The sequence below is a fragment of the Mytilus galloprovincialis genome, chromosome 12, assembly GCF_965363235.1.
Source record: "Mytilus galloprovincialis chromosome 12, xbMytGall1.hap1.1, whole genome shotgun sequence".
Taxonomy (NCBI): domain Eukaryota; kingdom Metazoa; phylum Mollusca; class Bivalvia; order Mytilida; family Mytilidae; genus Mytilus; species Mytilus galloprovincialis.
In genome coordinates this window covers 24,721,073-24,738,850 of record NC_134849.1, presented here as the reverse complement: position 1 = coordinate 24,738,850, position 17,778 = coordinate 24,721,073, and the positions used below count along the sequence as shown (strand labels likewise).

The following is a 17,778-nucleotide window of genomic DNA, read 5'->3' as shown; positions in this document are numbered from 1 at the left end:
ACCGTTAGAATACCCGAATATGTCACATTTACAATACCCCGGTAATTACCTGAATTAAGCCATGCTGATTACAAGAAGACAAGTTTTTGAACGTGGGTCAAGTTAGGTAAAAACCCAAAATAAACTAAAAATATACGTTAGAAAAAAAAAAGCATTTAAAAAAACTTTTACATAGGAAATAAATCTCAGTTTATAATAAGTATCGCCGGACTTTTTTTTCACTTTTATTGAGACTACTTTAATATTATTATAGCATAATTCATACAATACTTGATACTGTATCTGGGTGCCAAAAATGTAAATTTATTGACCAGCTAAAACCATTGTACGATATTATGTCATTTACAGCTTTTTAACCTGACCTCAGCATTGTACGTTGAATATTTTAAAACCCTCTTAAAAAATTAAGATGTTTTTTAAAGTATTTTTTAAATTATTCTTATCAATCTTAGTGAAGCATTAATTGATTTGATGATCTTGAAAACTATGTAGACTTCTTAAGCTTACATTACTTGGTCGGGTAGAAAATCCATCAGCTTGACAAGTCATATTAACACTGATTAACGGACATGTCATGCCGTGTACTAGGACTTTGTGGTAATTAGATATCCGTGGTCATTAGTTTTCAAGATGGCGTCTTGCCGAGAATCTAGAGTCGATTTTAAAAATCAAATAACTCACTTATCTAGACAAATAAAGCTTTAATATTTTGAGAATATGCTTATTTATTTAGGATGAACATAATATCAAATTTTTATTTTTTTGCGAATTTTCCCTTTAATATTTGTTGGATACCAATTTTCATGAGTTTCGTGGGAACAGTTTAACCACGAATTCAAATGTTCATCGAATATCATATTTTTAATAGGCTTTGTATACAGAGATTGGCAAAACCACAAAATCAAATATCCACAAATATGCAAGTTTTCAGAAATCCATGAAAATTGGTACCCACGAAAATAAATGAATCCACAGTATATGGCATATGTTCCCACTGAAAATCCAGTAAAAACCCCTAACCCTATCCGTCCCCCTCCTTTGACCCTAAATGTAGCATAATCCTAGACAATTATCTAAAATATTCTGTTGTACATGCATCAAAGTGTGAGAGAATCTAGCTTTTATTGCTTAGAAAAAACACAATACTGTGCACAAAACTGTGAAAGGAGATATATCTTACATGCAAATGATGAATGATCCCTAATTTTGCATGAATTTATGATGAAACGTGGCTCCAATTCACATTACCGGTAGGCCAAACAATTTACAGTCTAAGGGCTTTTCTCCAGGAGCAAAATAGGCCAGGAACAAAAATCTTTTTTCTAAGTCAGGTATATGGACTTAATTGTGTCACCATTCACTTCAAGAATATGCAAATTCATCAAAAATAACCTAAAGTTTAGGCAATTCGATGCAAAAAAACAGACTTCATAGTGTAGTCAAACCTAAACCAAAAGTTGGCCTTTAAAGGTTAGCTGATATACATTAGATAATATTTACAGATATTTACATGAGAAAAATAAGCTATTAAAGTGTCATGACATTCACATTGCAAGGAAACTATTTCAGATTTTAAAAAAAGATTTCGGAGAACTAATGTATATTCAGAAATTATTATTGTTCAATTTCTCCTTTGATGGAGCTATAATTATCATCTTTAACATTATAATAAGTGTTATAAAAAAATATTACAATACCTTTCAAAATATAATCCATACATTGTCACACTTTTGAGACTATTTTCATAGTTAATTGTCAGTTAAAGGTTATTGCCAGTAATCCATAGACTGCACAATAGCAATCAAGAAAACTGTGTTCCCATACAAAATTATTTGGATTTGCTATGCAGCCGCAAAAAGAGTCCACATACATATTGCTTAGTTTGGAAAGATGTGCAACCAAGAATCGAGTCCACATACAAATTACTTTGATTTGTAAGATACCACATACAAATTACTTCAATTTGTCAAGACTTGGGACCAAGAAAAGACTCTAGGCCGTAAACAAATTGCTTCCACATAGCAGTGGGTCTGTAGTGAGACATAAATGTTTTATTTAGGCCAAATAAAAAAGTATGTGTGGTTCCAGTTACATCTAAAAAAAAAGTTAGGGTAGGTAGGTAGGGATTTCTTTTTATTTTATGTTTTTTTTTTATATTGAGTCTATGGCAACAACATTCTGACTTTAACAGTGCTTAATGAAAAATGACAATAAAATCTTTAGGGTAGGCTATTTTTAAGCCGAAAAAGTAGGGACGGTAGGGTTACTGGAACCACACATATATTTTTATTTGGCCTTATCATAAATAATCATAATAATTCCATAACTACATCATTTATGACTATAAGAATAGTGGTTAAAAAAAATCATTTGCAAGTGAGCGTAATTAATGTGACAATGCTGGAATATAAACTGATCAATCTATATACTATAATACTATGACTTTAATATCATCTCCCACTCAGAGCCAGTAAAGCCTAAAAGGTGAATCAAACATCTGTAAGTCTCACTGACCTTTGATCTTTGGACATTAAAGATCATTTCTATACTCAAAAGGTTCCCCAGCTTCCCAGCTAAAGTTTCAGGTGGTGACTCATACACCCCTCCCCTGTTTTGATTGAAAAAAATATCATTTTGTGCCATATAATCAGATTGTTTCAGTAACACAAAGTAATGTTTGTCAATATGGTTTACAAACTGAAAATTTTATCATCAATCAATTCCAGTTGTTTACAATTTACAATGTTCTTTACCCCTTGTTTCTCTTTTGTCAAAAGTGTTTTATTAACACAAAATTTTGTTGTCAATGTGTTTGAGTAAAATTTCATTTGGTTGTCAATGTGTTTTGGCAACATGACTTTCTGTTGTCAATGTGTTTTGGCAACATGACTTTCTGTTGTCAATGTGTTTTGGTGGGGCCCGCTGACTGACCTAAGGGGGGGCCCCGCTCCAGTCAAGCTTCAATGATTCCCTATATAATCAACCAAATTTTTCCCACGAAAGGGGGGGGCCTGGGCCCCCCAGGGCCCCCTGGATCCGCCTATGCAGACTGTTGTATTATAAGTCATTTTTGGGGGTCTTTGGTAAATCACTAATGGTCTGAAACATAGAAGTCAGATCAACTAGTGTATTTCCCTTTCGTCTAAAAAAAAGTAAGAATGAATGAAATTAGTCGAGGGAGATAAGTAAGACTTCTAATCCAATCACAATACAGAATTCAATTTGCATCATTTCTAGATATTTTAATCCTAATAAAGAAACTTTATTCATAAAAATATAAACCCCATGGTGTTTAATGATCGTCTATTCTGTAAATTTCACCAAAAAACCTCTGTTTAGAGTCAAACAAGGAAATTTTTTTTATAATATAGGACCTAAAAATATAAATATTGGGTTTGGTAAAAAATAATTACCATAAATATCTCTTATTATTTAAAACTTAAATTGACTAAACTGCTAAAACATGATATATCTAAAAATAATCTTTTACCTTTAACTGAAAAGACAATTATGCAAGCTTAGCTTCTTATAGTCTAGACTAAAATCAAGGCGGGCTATATAAAATAAGAAGATGGGGTATGGTTGCCAATGAGACAACTCTCCACAGCAGATAAAATGACATAGAAGTTAATAAGAAGAGGTCACAGTAGTCACTCACTGCATTCAACAATCAGTAAACCCAATACCCTACATTGGCGGATCCAGGGGGGGGTTCCGGGGGTTGGCTGATTATAGTTGCCACAATTGCAATCATTATTCCATATCTCCTTATTCTATACATAATGTAACATTGTAAAATGTCAAAATCAACATGTGACAGTAAAACAAAATTTGTGAATGCAAAACCAAAATTTGAAACATTAAAACCAAAATTTGAAACAGTAAAACCAAAATTTGAAACAGTAAATAGCAGTAAAATCACAGTTTCAATATTAGTATCCAATTATTTTATACAAACCTTTGACCATAGTAATACAGTATCAACTTTCAATACAGGATATTGCTACTTGAAAAGGTGATGACCAAATACTTTACTTAGGTCACTTAATCCACTTAAAAAAAATTATGTTATGCAGTAAATATATCCTTCCGTTTCATTTTTTCATTAGTCTAATTCAAGGACAAACATGTGAAATTTAGTTCTCTACATTTACATTGAAATCTAGATTATCTTCTTCGACAACAGATGTCACATAAAAGTTTTTATTCGCAAATCACAATACACAATCGTCACAACTGCTTCACTATGTATGATTCACAAAGATAACCTGACTTTTATTATATTTTTTTTTCTTTTGTTAGAAAAACAACTGTTCTAAAAATCATTAATTTCACAAATATAACCAGTCATAAATTTGCAATACAATTTTTTTTTTAATATACTATAGTAGTATAAAAAGTCCTTAATATTTTAGTAAAATGTATAATTACACTATATCAGACAAACTTTATTTCAAAATGATAGCAACATGCAATTTACAACTGAGATAACTTGACAGGTGTCAGTTAGGTGTGCTTTTCAGTTTAACATGCATTAAATGTGAAACATACATTATTTCCCCCAACTGGTGCTAAAAATAGAAATTATGAATACCTACAGATAAAAGTCAATATCCTAAATCCATAAATTCACTGGGAAGAAAATCAAATATCTTATGTATCTAAATTTCTATCCTAGGTATTAAATCCCATATGTTTTAGTTTTTTCCCCAAACAGCTGGTAATGAGTTAGTGAAGTATTTATTTTCCTCGTTTTGTAAACACTCCCCTTCAAGGTCTCTGGTAGTCACACTTAATGAGAGTGATGTAGAGGGAAATACACACAACACTTCAAAGGAGAAAGTACAAGTCATAAACCTATCTCTATTACATGTTTTATTGTTTTGTGGTTGAACATTAAGGGCTGGTTAATAGTTCTGTTATTACCTGGACAATATTATATCTTATGGAAGGTAATAATTGAATCATTATTGACCAGCAATGTTACCCTAAACACTTAAGCCAAATGAAAGGAATTGGTGCCCTTATAACAAATGTGGATTTTCTTATTTTTCTTGGATACCAATTCTCGTAGATTGATTAATTGGTACTGTTTTTTTTCTGGTGAAATATGACATATCTTGGTAAAAACATATATATGTGTATAGTATGCTCAACACTTTAATTTCTGATTCATCTATGTTACCCACAAAATAAAAATAAAAATTTTTCCAAATGAATACAAATGAATAAAAATGAAATCCCAAATACATGCCAATACTTCATCAAAGATTACAGGCCTAAACATGTTGTACACCAGACGAGATTTTTCTCTACAATATAGTGTCATCATTGGCGCTTCAATCAAAAAGTGTTAAATAGCTAAATAAAGTATGAAGTTGAAGAGCATAATAATAGACCACAAATTCTGAAAGGTTTTGCCAAATAATCTACTCCAGGGGTCAATAAATTTTTAGCATTTCGAACAATTCATAGTTTTGTAAATAGTTGATTTCACATATTTTCTAACCACAGAGTTCATTACCCTCTTCTATGGCTGCCTGGGTTACCTAGTCTCAAACTTCCCACACTCGAAATAATTCTAAATCTATAGACTCATAAATAATAGTTGAACTAGACTGATGAACTGGATTCTTTTTAAGTCTTGGACTATATAAAGAAATATTTTCTTAGATCTCAGATTTCAATTGTTTTTCCAATCCTTCTTTAAATTATCATTGTTCACAGACAATGAAAAAAAGACGACATATTTGTTGAGAATTTGTCTCATCAGCATTTCTACTGACATCTTCATTTTTTTATATTAAGACAAAAAACATCTAGTACCATTATTCTCTTTCATTTTTTAAGGAACCAGTGTAGAAGTGTTGAGGATTACACAATATTTCATTATAAATAAATAATCTTTGATTTTATTTGTAGATGGCTTAAAAACTGTGAGTTGAAATTCCACGCTTTTTATTTTTGTACAGTTTCTTGCAAAGAAAAAAAGACTTTAGATCTTAAGATGATTATAAATAAAATAGGATGTGGGGTTTACATCTATAAGAGAGCAACCCTGAACAACACGCCAAACCATTAAAAACATGTTTATTCTGTTAAAACACCTGTAACTACTGGTAGTCAGGTTACATTACATATTATCAAAAGATGAAAGTTCAATTTGCAGAATTGGCATATTTTGTACATGAAGCAGACTTGTTTTTGTTTTGCCTCGTTTATTATGTTTTTGGATTTTTTAGGGGAAAAAAGAGGGGGGGAGGGGGTAAATTTTAAATATGCAGCATCCTTGAGTAAAATAAAAACATGTTATCTGACACCTGGTATTGGGATTGAAATGTTCTTTGCTTCTTTTATGAATCCATGAAATAGCTTGTTGTGGGTGATTAGGCCAAAAAAAAATATATGTCTGTTTCCTGCTTCCAAGGCAAATAAATCAGGGTCGGTAGGTCGGGATTTTTTTTTTTTTTTTTTTTATATTTTTGCACTCCCTGTCAGATTTGCAGTCGGTTAAATGTCATGTTTGGTTAGGGTCCTGTACCCCAAAATGATTTAATCCCTTTAAAGAAGCTTTAATTGAATAATCCTCCCAGTGCTGACATTTTTTAAACCTTAATTGTAGCATATTTGTGCTGGGAGCAGCCATTTTGATTGTTTGGGCATAGTAAAATACGGATCTGGATCGGACCGGAAATGAATTTTTCCGACCGGAAACGATTTTTTTCCGGATTTGAATAAAAAGATCTAGGGTCGGGGGGTTTGAGTCAGGGTCGGTCGGGAAACAGGAAACAGACATATATTTTTTTTTGGCCTTACAATATTGAGAGGCAACAACTGTCTGCCTCAGTCCAGCATTTAACATGTGTAACCTAAAATCTGTCACAGTGCCTCACTGGTTCTCATATTCAACTGAAAATTTCTTTGTCTTAAGCATAACCAATGAGTTCTTATAATTTCTATGAAGAAAATTTCAGTGAAAAAATTTGAAGTCTGAAATAGCATATACATATGTCATGCATGTATATGATTATAAATATTGCGGAGAAAAGTATTTAAGCTTTCAGCATGTTCAGTATAAAGGAGTAGATCTGATTCTTTACTTTAGTTTCTCCCAAATTCCAGCTCGACACAATTTTTTTAAAATTCCATGGGATCACTACCTAGCATTGCCCAAGTATATCTGCCTATGTTTGTATTAACATTACTTAAAAGTATACCTTGTCCATTGGATTTCTGATGATATGGGTAAATGTCTTAAAAACCTTAAAAGTAGGTGGAAATGGGGAATGTGTCAAAGAGAAACAACCTCACCAACGAGCAGAACACACCATTAGATTTCCTACGATTAGGGAATTAAATAGACATCTCAAGTATTTTAAATGTTTATGTTATATGCTCAAGGTAATATTACACTCTGTACTTCAAAAACACATTTATCGAATCAATTTACAATATGTAAAATAAACAATGGGAAATTTAAAAAGTTTAAACCTGAAATTTGATCATCCTTTAAATGGATTTTTTAATTAAATTCAGCCTTGGAAAAAAATTAAATACAAATAAAAAAATCAATCCTTTTACAAATATTATTGTATTTTAAAAACAGCTGTTAAATTTCTTTGACAATTCAAGTATTATCATGATTAAACAACATACTCCAAAAGGTCTTTAAATACCCCCATTGGCCTTGAAAGATAAAAAATATAATTATTCATGTAAGCAAGGATCTTAAATCAAACATAATGCACATGTGTAGTACAATATCTACTTGTTTTTTCCCTAACCAACTGATAAAGATTTGGCCATGAACCAAAAAACCAAAATGAACAACTATGTAATAGTGTTGTGTTGTATTACACAGTCAATACACAACATGGAAAAAAATTACAGGTGAAATGAACCCATTATAAACACAATCTGACCAATACACAGATAGAAATAGACATTAGTTAGAACTTACCTCTACAGAACAGGGAAATATAAAGTTGTTAATTAGATATTATCCTGAGCAAGACAAATGTCTCCTACATATACACTACAAGAGTTGTCAAAGTTTAACTAACATTTGATCTTATGCACAGTTGAGTAAACACATATTGTTGATAAATCCTTGATAAGGGGAAGCAACTCTTGTGAATTATGTAAAGTGATAAATTGATTGACACTACAAACAGACGTAGATCTTGTTATGTTATATTTTCAATTCTTCACAGTTTTTCTAAATTCCTACAGACATTTATAAAATGTTTTAATTTGAGTGTTTTCTAAATAGTTTTGTTCACCAAATTTTGAAATGTTATATATTTTCAATTCTTTTAAATTCATACTGACATGTACCAAAGGTTTTAATTTTTACGTTTTCTTAACACAATTATTTTTGTAGCGGACTGTGTTGGTCAGTTTTTCAAAATTTAATAGGTAGTGGTTAATCACTAACTTTTAATTTTTCTTTTTCATTTTCTGTTTTTTATTGTCTTTGGGGGGGGGGGGTCACTTTTAAAAAAAAATTAAAACAGACATCTTCATTTCACAGTTTCACAAAATTTAGAATTTTATTAAATTTGTTTTTGTGTGCAGCATCCTTAATTCCAGACTAACTTGTACTTAACAAATAAACTGGTTGGTTATTTTCTAAAGACTATGTTTACTGTAGAAACAGTAATTTTTGTGGGGTTAAAATTTCGTGGTTTTGTAGTTTTAAAAGATAATTTTGTGGTTTCCATCAATTGGAAGTTACATTATATGAAAGTAAAATGTTTTTGGCGGTTTTACCTTGTGGATATATTCTTTCCACGAAATAAACAAAATTAAGTCATCCACGAAAATATTCTGCTTTTACAGTATATATTCCCATGTCCATTATCCAAAATATTTATTACTTCCTGTTGCTTAACTTAATATTGGTGTTGCTTTATACACTTTTAAGGCACATATCTGCATACAGATATAAGTTATTATTTTTTGTGCTCTTTCATTTAATTCATTTAATAGCCGTTGTTAGACCTTCAATAATGATCAAATCCTATTGAACCATGATATAGCATCTATACAAGGCTTTAACATGACAAAATGTGGAATAATTAAAAAAAATAAACACAACTAAGCTGCTTGATTTATCTGCAAAACACTAAACGAAAAAAAAAAAAATACCAAGATTTAAATGCAAGTTTTATTAAACAGTTACAGCTATTTTCCTAATGCATGTAGTTGAAAGGTTTGATTTGCTTGATTGCTTTGTTTTTATAACTGTTTGCTCATACATTTTAATTAAGTTTTATAATTCTAATCAACAGATAGGTTGGGTTTCAGCTTGCATGATGTTAATGAATGCTAAAAGCAAATATTTATACAAACAAAGCAAGCAAGCCAACCAAACCCTTAAACTACATACATTAGGAAAATAGCTGTAGTATACATTAAATATGCAAAAAGCATATCTGCCTGTCAACATGGTGCTTACTGATGTGACACACAATGTATAAGTCAATTCATTTTCATGTTTCACTAAAAGGAAAAAAAGTTCTAATTTAGGAGTTCTGAAAATGTATTTTGCAAGGTAAGGGAGACAACTTTATATTTCCATTTGTACAAAAATCAAATGTGAAAATGTGTTTTTAACTTCAGTTGTCTGGTTTCTATACATATATTTTAAATTTCCCAGAAAGAAAACAAATTGAAAAAACATTAAATCCTCATTAAACTGTGGATTCATTATTATTCATGGGGTACAACTTTTAGTTGATTATGTGGGTTAAGGTGAACACAAATTTAAATAGTCCACGTAATAAACATAAGTGGAAGCAGAATTTTTCAAACAAATGAAATCATAAGAATCCACAAAAATAATTGTTTTTCGCAATCCACAAGTACATTGGCGGAACCAGGGGGGGTTCAGGGGTTGGAACCCCCCATTTTTTTTTGGACGATCAATACATTTGAATGGGAGCATATAGTTGGAACACCACTACCCCCCCCCCCCCCCTTTTACTCTGGGTTGGGAACCCCCCCCCCCCCCCCTTTTTAAAATGGCTGGATCCGCCGCTGAAGTACATGTCTATTGGAAAGGATTAAATCTTTTATTTGTAACAATAGGCCACTTAAGGACCCATCAAAGAGTTGATACAAGGGTTCTTATAGCATGCAGAGATTGTAGCACTAGACCTCTACTTCAGGCATCAGATCTAACATCAAGATTGTGAGTGGACATTAGTGGCAGATCCAGAAATATTCATAAGTGGGGGCCCATTCACTGCTTAAAAGGGGTCTGCTCCAGTCATGCTTAAGTGATTCCCAATATAGGGCAACCAATTGTTTCCCCAAAAAGGGGAGGGGGGCTACATTTGCCTCTGGTCATTGCTGGGAATCAGAAGAAGACCAAAAGTGACCAGAATTCTATACCCCAGTCACCGTTGGGCTAACTAACATAATAATAGATTTAATTGTGGCTCGCAAAAGTAATTTAGAACAACTGTTTCAGCGAAAGATATATTGAATCTTTCTTGAATTTCTAGACCAAAATTCTAGTCTGCTTTTATTAAAAAATAAAGCATGAAAATATTAATATTAATAAATGCCAGAAAAAATTGTTTATGTACACAGCCTAATCTCAAATGTTTTTTTGAAGAATTCAACCTGTTGACCCGAGGTCAATCAGCATAAATGACAACACTGAACAATCGGTTCAATGACACAAGAATTATTCGGATGGAAATGAACAAATTTAAAAAAGTCATCTATGAAAAAACAGCAGACACAGCATAGTCCATAAATTCAGCAATGTCAGCAACTTCCCTATTCAAGAAGGCCAAGAGGTATATCTTTCCTTAGTTTTTCAGATATTATATAAGAACAACTTGTTTACACCATAATTTTCTTTCAAAATCAATATTACACAAGCCAACCTAGGGACAAAAGTGGTGATTTATAATTCTAAACTGTATAAATATATAACTGATACACTGTAATAATGACTTAAACATTGATTTTATATTTCAGAGATGTCATATTTCATTACCTACACAATTACACAATTTTATCTAGTGTCATGTTTCCTAGCTGGGAAAGTCAAGGTGAGGCAACACTACATCAATATTTAACCCTTGTTATGTATGTCCAATGCTTTAAGTCCATCACCACAGGGGGTTCCAGCTCCATTAAGTAATTCCTGAATCAAAAAACAATTTTTTTGAAGATGATCCCACCTTTATTTTACAAAGAATTAGATATTATTTTGATGTGATTATCTTCAGTGGAAGACATACCGGTAAGGTAAGTTAGTTATGGCATTATCTGCATGGAATGGATTGGTATCTGTCAATATGACAGCAACACAACAACTACAAAAGAAACCAAAAGACATCCAAAGGGCAACTTAAAACAATTGGAAAATGGAAATGGGGAATGTGTCAAAGAGACAACAACCCAACCAAAGAGCAAATAACAGCCAAAGGCCACCAATGGGGTCTTCAATGCAGCGAGAAAATACCACACCAGGAGGCGTGCTTCAGCCGGCCCCTAAACAAAAATTTAAACTAATTCGGTGATAATTAAAGTTTGCTTTGGCATTAACCATTATTAAGGATGAGATGGACCACGTAGGATTCATGTCAATGAGACAGAAACCTGACAACAAAAGTAGCCAAAATTCAATAGGGCAACTTAAACTCTATTAACAATAGACAAAATAGGTATAGGCATATATATTTCCATTGGAAAAGTGTGAAACCTTCAATATGAACAACAGTATCATAGAATTCTGGCTTTGTGGAACCAAAAGATATTCTTTCATCAGGAGTCACGAATTCAACAGTAGGTTTCCATTCGTTCCATAGGTTAATATAGTCCAGCGTTTATAAAGGACTTCCCCTTTATGAGTTTATCTTGGTGTGTGATATTTTTTGTAATGCTTTTTCGATATTTTCTGCAAACAACAAATTACTTATTGGCATGGTATTTTTCACAAACTGAGGCTCTATTATTAATTTTAACTATGTACTTGGACACCTCTTAGTAGGAAACACAAATTTTTTACACAATTTTAGAAACACAACACTTTATACAAAAGTGGAAACACAAAACTTTAAACAACAGCATGACGTTTTAATATCATTTGTAGGTCCAAATTACATTTGGATATTTGATATACCCTTGCATTCAAACATCATGTGGCCAATAAAAATATCGAAATTACCATCTCATTAAGGTTTTAGACAATTTTTTCTTCATTTAATAAAATCTTGAATTTCTATAAATGACAAGGATATTTCTTGACCATAAATAACAGTCCAAGACAATTTTTTCCCCATTTATTAAAATCTTAAATTCCTATAAAAATGACAAGGGTATGTCTTGACCATAAAGAACATTTTTGACTTTGATGTCCTTCTAGCTTTTTAATCTATTGTCAAAGTACATGCAATTATTGAAGTTTTCTTAGCTTTTCTCACATAATTGAAATGATAGGGTCAAAATGAAACGATCTGAGGTCAGGTCACTTCGCCTGGACACAGGTCATTAATTGTTGAATTAAAGGAAAAAGAAATGTTTAGGTACAACAGCTGAATAATAAATTTATTGAGATGGAAATATTTTCTCAAGTTGTTTATTTTACAATGTATAATGGCAGGTTTTTAACAAGGATTTGGCAGGTTTTTTATTCTCTCGTATCGAATTGCTGTAGAGAAACATCTTTATTCTTTATTATCCATCAAAAAACTTTCTTTAGAAATTGTCTTTGCAAAGATTTTTTCCCCCATTATGTCTGTAAATTAGCAGGAAAGGCTGAATCCTTACAATTTTAAGAAAACCATAGTTTTACGTATTTTCAATGATTTATATTCATATTATTTTTGTTTCATACTCACAAAATTTGCAAACTGAGATAAATAACTGCAAAAATAAGTTGGTTTACAGTATTCAGATCAATGGACAACTTGGAAATTCTTTCATGCAAATTCTTAAAAAATGTCTTTGGTATAATTGGTTACAGTAATTAGGCAGTTAATTTTCTCACTTGAATTGCTTTAATATTTGTGATTTCAGTGCCTATAATTATAGCTGACTATATGGAAGGGCTTTGCTCATTTTTGAAGGCCATATGGTGACCTATAGTTGTTAACACTTCTAAGGATGTTATCCATTTAACCAGAAAACTTTTCAATATCAGAACTGCAATAAGTTACAATTGACAATTTTTTTCCATTAAGCTAATGGCATGGTCATTTCTATGTTCTCTTTTTTTTAAGTGACAAAAAGGACAAAGTAGCCAATTTTAAATTATGTCTGCTGAATCAGTATGTTTCAGATTTAGGAAATCAAGTCTCAAAATAGTTAGGAACAATATTGGTGTCAAATGGACACTTTGCACCCAGTTTATAGTTGTATTCACGTACATCAGTCAGCGTTAGATCTGCTAAAGTTCAATAGATTTAAAAATTTGTTGTTGAAGGCCCGTACAGTGACCTATAGTTGTTAATATCTGTGTCATTTTGGTCTCTTTTGGAGAGTTGTCTCATTGGCAACCATACCACATCTTCTTTTTTTATTATAAAATGATATCTATATCAATATTAAAAAAGAAGATGTGGTATGATTGCCAATGAGACAACTCTCCATAAAGACAAATGACACAGAAAAGCATATGGCCTTCAAAATGAGCAAAGCCCTTCCATATAGTCAGCTATAATACAGAAATCACAAATATAAATTCAAGTGGAATGTAACCAATTATACCAAAGACAATTTGCAGAAACACTATTACAAGTTGAGATATTATTTTTGGTTAAGCACTGTTGATGTTCAGAATTTGTTATATTAATGAAAAGGGAAACTGGTCCACTGTGTAATAATTTACCCTTTCCAAAACACAAGAGTTCCCCTGTGTCTATGATTTTTGTTTGATTCATACATTTAGCTCACCCTTATACGTTCTCTGTGCAATGATGTTATGGTCTTACTAAATTATTGTTTTTTTTTATCTTTTTCTTTTGTGGACTATGGTCAGGTGCACAGACTTGCAGAAATAGTAGTAGTACATGTAAAAGTAAATGTGAAGATAAAATAGAAGAGAAATGGACAACTTAACTGCTAGGCATCAGCTACTAAACACTACTAATTCTGCAGAGATAATCTTAGCCCTGCACTTAATATAATGAAGACCATGCAAAATTACTCCTTATATATTACTATAAATGCATCTATATAGATTCCACAACTGCAACAAGTGTGTTAAATATTTCTCCACTTGACACAATTACATTTTAATTAAAAGCGCAAAGCTTGCCGAGCTTTCCAAAAATTGAAATTTAACTGTTGGGAGTACAGAAATATCTTAATACACGAGTTATAGTGGTGGCATCTGTTTCTCTAATGATTTTTATCCTTCCCTTTCAAAGATTTGAAGAAAATTGTGTACTTTTTATGTGACGTCATCAGGCATGATTGCCTTTTTCCATGACGTCACAATAGGAAAATCCAAAAGAAACCAAGAAAATTTAAGGTCACCATTAAACTTCGACCAATCATTTGCCTAGAACAGATTTTTCACTTATGAGGAGAAATATTTGTCTCACCTCGATCAAGAAATGTGAAAATTGCACAAAAATTAGAGAAAGATAAATCTAAATACAATACAGATGGACTATGTAATGACCGCTATATCACTTTATGCACAGCTGAAGCAAGATTGAAAACTAAGAGGATTAGGTTAATAGAAACACGGGAAAAGCTGGCATACAGTATATATATGTCAATATCTGCCTTCAGATCAGAAGAGGATTTAAACTAATTCTGATGATGAGATTTCAATAATAACATACTGAATTATGCTGGATTTAAAACAGTAGAGAAATTAACCTTAGAGCAATTGGACACTGCTACTTAAACAGCGGTTGCTGCAATACAACATGCAGAATAATTGTTGATCTCTATAGAAGTTATAACCCTACGGCTCTTGGACACTGCTACTTAAAATTGAGGTGGCTGCAGTATGACATGCAGAATTATTGTGGATTTAATCCTTTAAAAATTGACAGAGGCGCTATTGGACACGACCATTAAAACAGCGGTGTCTGCAATATGGCATGCAGAATTGTAGCAGATTAAATCGTAGACAAATTAAGCTTAAACCTGACTCTTGGACACTGCTACTTTAACAGCGGTGACTGCAATATAAGAACACTACAACCAAAGTTGTAAAATGACCAGTAAATGACCAACACAAATACTTTATATTATAGCACCTGCCCTCGGGTTATATATGGCCAGCAAGTTGACTATTTATAATAAGTCATTAAGTGCAAGCCTCAGTTTCAATAGCAATCAATTAAAGTAAAGTTTATAAGGTACATTTATTGTTTTAGAAATAAGAACTAGATATTTTGGTGCCCAAATTTTAAGGGTAAAAACTAAGTTGAGGTCAAGATTACTCTAAAATTGGTACTTTCTGTTGTATGTCTATCATTATCAGCTGCTTCGTAAAAAACATGCTGTAGTCATTTTTTACACAAAAAAAAAATCTGACAAGAACCATTAAAATCGTACAAGCAGTTTTATAAGTTGGTGACTTTTGCCAATTATTCAGAGTTTAACATATAAATGCAATTATTTCTGTTTTCTTAAGACATACCACATTATCACATAGACTTATAGGAAGGATGATCAGAAGCATTGAATTTCTTAATGCCCAAAATTACAAAATTCTGCAGAAATCAAAGGGCCAAATATCCTCCTTATGACTTTAACAGACCGCTAATTGTTAAACCACATTTCCTTTCATTTGTAATTGTTGAAATTCTAGCATGATAATGGCTGAGAGGCCTGATTTAACTTTGAACTCAAATTCCCCAAAGTAAAATGACTATTTATTGACCTCATGCAATCCCATCCAATTTACTCATTTATATTTCATTCAAAGTAATCAAGTTTGTTTGAATATCAAAGTTGTCATATGAAAAGGGTGCCTTCAGGCACTCTGGATACAAAAATTACTTAAAATCAAGAATTATCAAATTTTTAATACTGATTTACCATCTACATTTGTTATTCTCACAACACATGTGTGTACCCAGCAATAAATTCCCATACACTTTTATTAAAAAAATCTTTTAATTGGTTTTCAAACCTTATAGCATAACTTTTGGGGAAAAAACAACATGTCCATAAAGAAATGAGATTAAGGCAACAAACTTTCAAGAACATATTTGATTGCTTGTGTTTAATGCCACTGTGATCACTATTGTCCTAAATATCAAAGGCAGTCAGTTTTCCTCATTATGAGAGTTGTGCTGTGCTTGGAGAGAATCAACTAACAGTCAAAGGTTTTGTCGGCAATTGTGACTACAAAAAAACACACTCAAAAAATTTAACCAAATTTGCTTTACACCAGGCCTTAGATTTTTTTATTTTAGATTTAATCTATAAAAGTTTAAGTTTCTCAGTTAATTGTTTTTCTAAAATTAACACTCCTCAAAAGAAATTCAATAGCCAATTGACAATTTTCTTCACTCTGAAAATCTAGTAATTGTCACAATTTTATTATAATTGCATCATAAAACTGACCACGCATTTCATGTGGTCACCTTAGTGACCCAATACCACCGCAAAAATCCAATTATTTATTTCTCAAATGTATGAAATCATACCAGTAAACACCTCCATTGTGGACAGTTATAGAATTACTATCTTTTTATTTTTTTCAATTCAGTTGTCGCAACGCCTTAACAAATCAAAATCTTTTTGTATTCTGGTCAACTAAGATCTATTCAAAGGCTATACTGCACCTGACCAGGAATAAAGAAATGCCTTCTCTTATTACAAAAGAAAGTTCAATTTATGTAAAAGAATTTGAAAAACTTTTAAAATCAAGTTTTTGCTTGTTAATTCACCCAAATAATTATGAATGAACCTTTTTTCTGAGCCATTTACCAAAAAAATACTTTTTCTACACCTCTTTTATATCGAAAAGACAAATAAATATGAAAGTGGGTGGTAATATAAAATATATTCAAAATAAACTATATGTACCTCAAAATATAGAATCTTGACCTCTAATTACAAAGTTTTGTACAAACAACAATTTAAATTCAAATTTAAAGCGGAAGTTAGATCATTAAAGGTAAAAACAACCTTCTACATGTCCAAACCAGACTCAGAATAACCATCACTTTCAAATCAGAGGACCTCCTTCTAAAGTTGAAAACAATTAAATGCGATTTTTATTTTTATGATTTTGAGAAAAATCCTGTTTAATTCATATAAAATTTTCAAAATGCAAGTTTTAATTTTTGCATTTACAACTCTGTCGCATTATTTGCAATAATAAAAATCTTGCAATAACTTCTGAAGTTACAGTACATTACATCGTATGTATACATGTAAATATGTGGCAATTCGTGACAAACTGATAATAGCATGTGCTAAAATTCTATGGACAGTCTAGTTCAATGAAGCAGCAACCCAACAACTTAACAAAAAAAACAAAACATATATTGAGGTCAAAATAGCCTAACACCAACACTTTTTTAAATTTCATTTGATAACTGTGGATTCATTTAATTTTGTGGGTATCAATTTTCGTGGTATCATTGGAAATATGTTATATGTTGAACATTTGAATTCGTGGTTCACCTGTACCCATGAAAATTGGTACCTAACGAATAATAATGAATCCACAGTATAATTTTGTGGGATTGGTGCCAGTGCACTTGTGAATAATATCATCTGAAGAGAAAAATCTTGCCTTTCTGCAAATTAGATTGTTTGGTTTCACGTCTCTGGAAA

General features: G+C 31.7%; 1 protein-coding gene across 6 annotated transcripts in view; it reads right to left on the bottom strand.

Annotated features, from left to right (window-relative positions):
* The window catches only part of LOC143055002 (uncharacterized), a 162,670-nt gene that overhangs the window by 134,009 nt on the left and 10,883 nt on the right, over positions 1–17,778 (bottom strand). Inside the window, exon 1 of one of the 6 annotated variants that reach the window (XM_076228122.1) lies at positions 7,961–8,096. The exons of 4 other annotated variants lie outside the window; for them this stretch is intronic. The gene's annotated coding sequence lies outside the window, so the exon portion shown is untranslated. Of the gene's footprint in view, positions 1–4,598; positions 4,746–7,960; positions 8,097–17,778 lie in introns of those variants that run through there. One more of the 6 variants, XM_076228124.1, reaches the window with a different exon arrangement.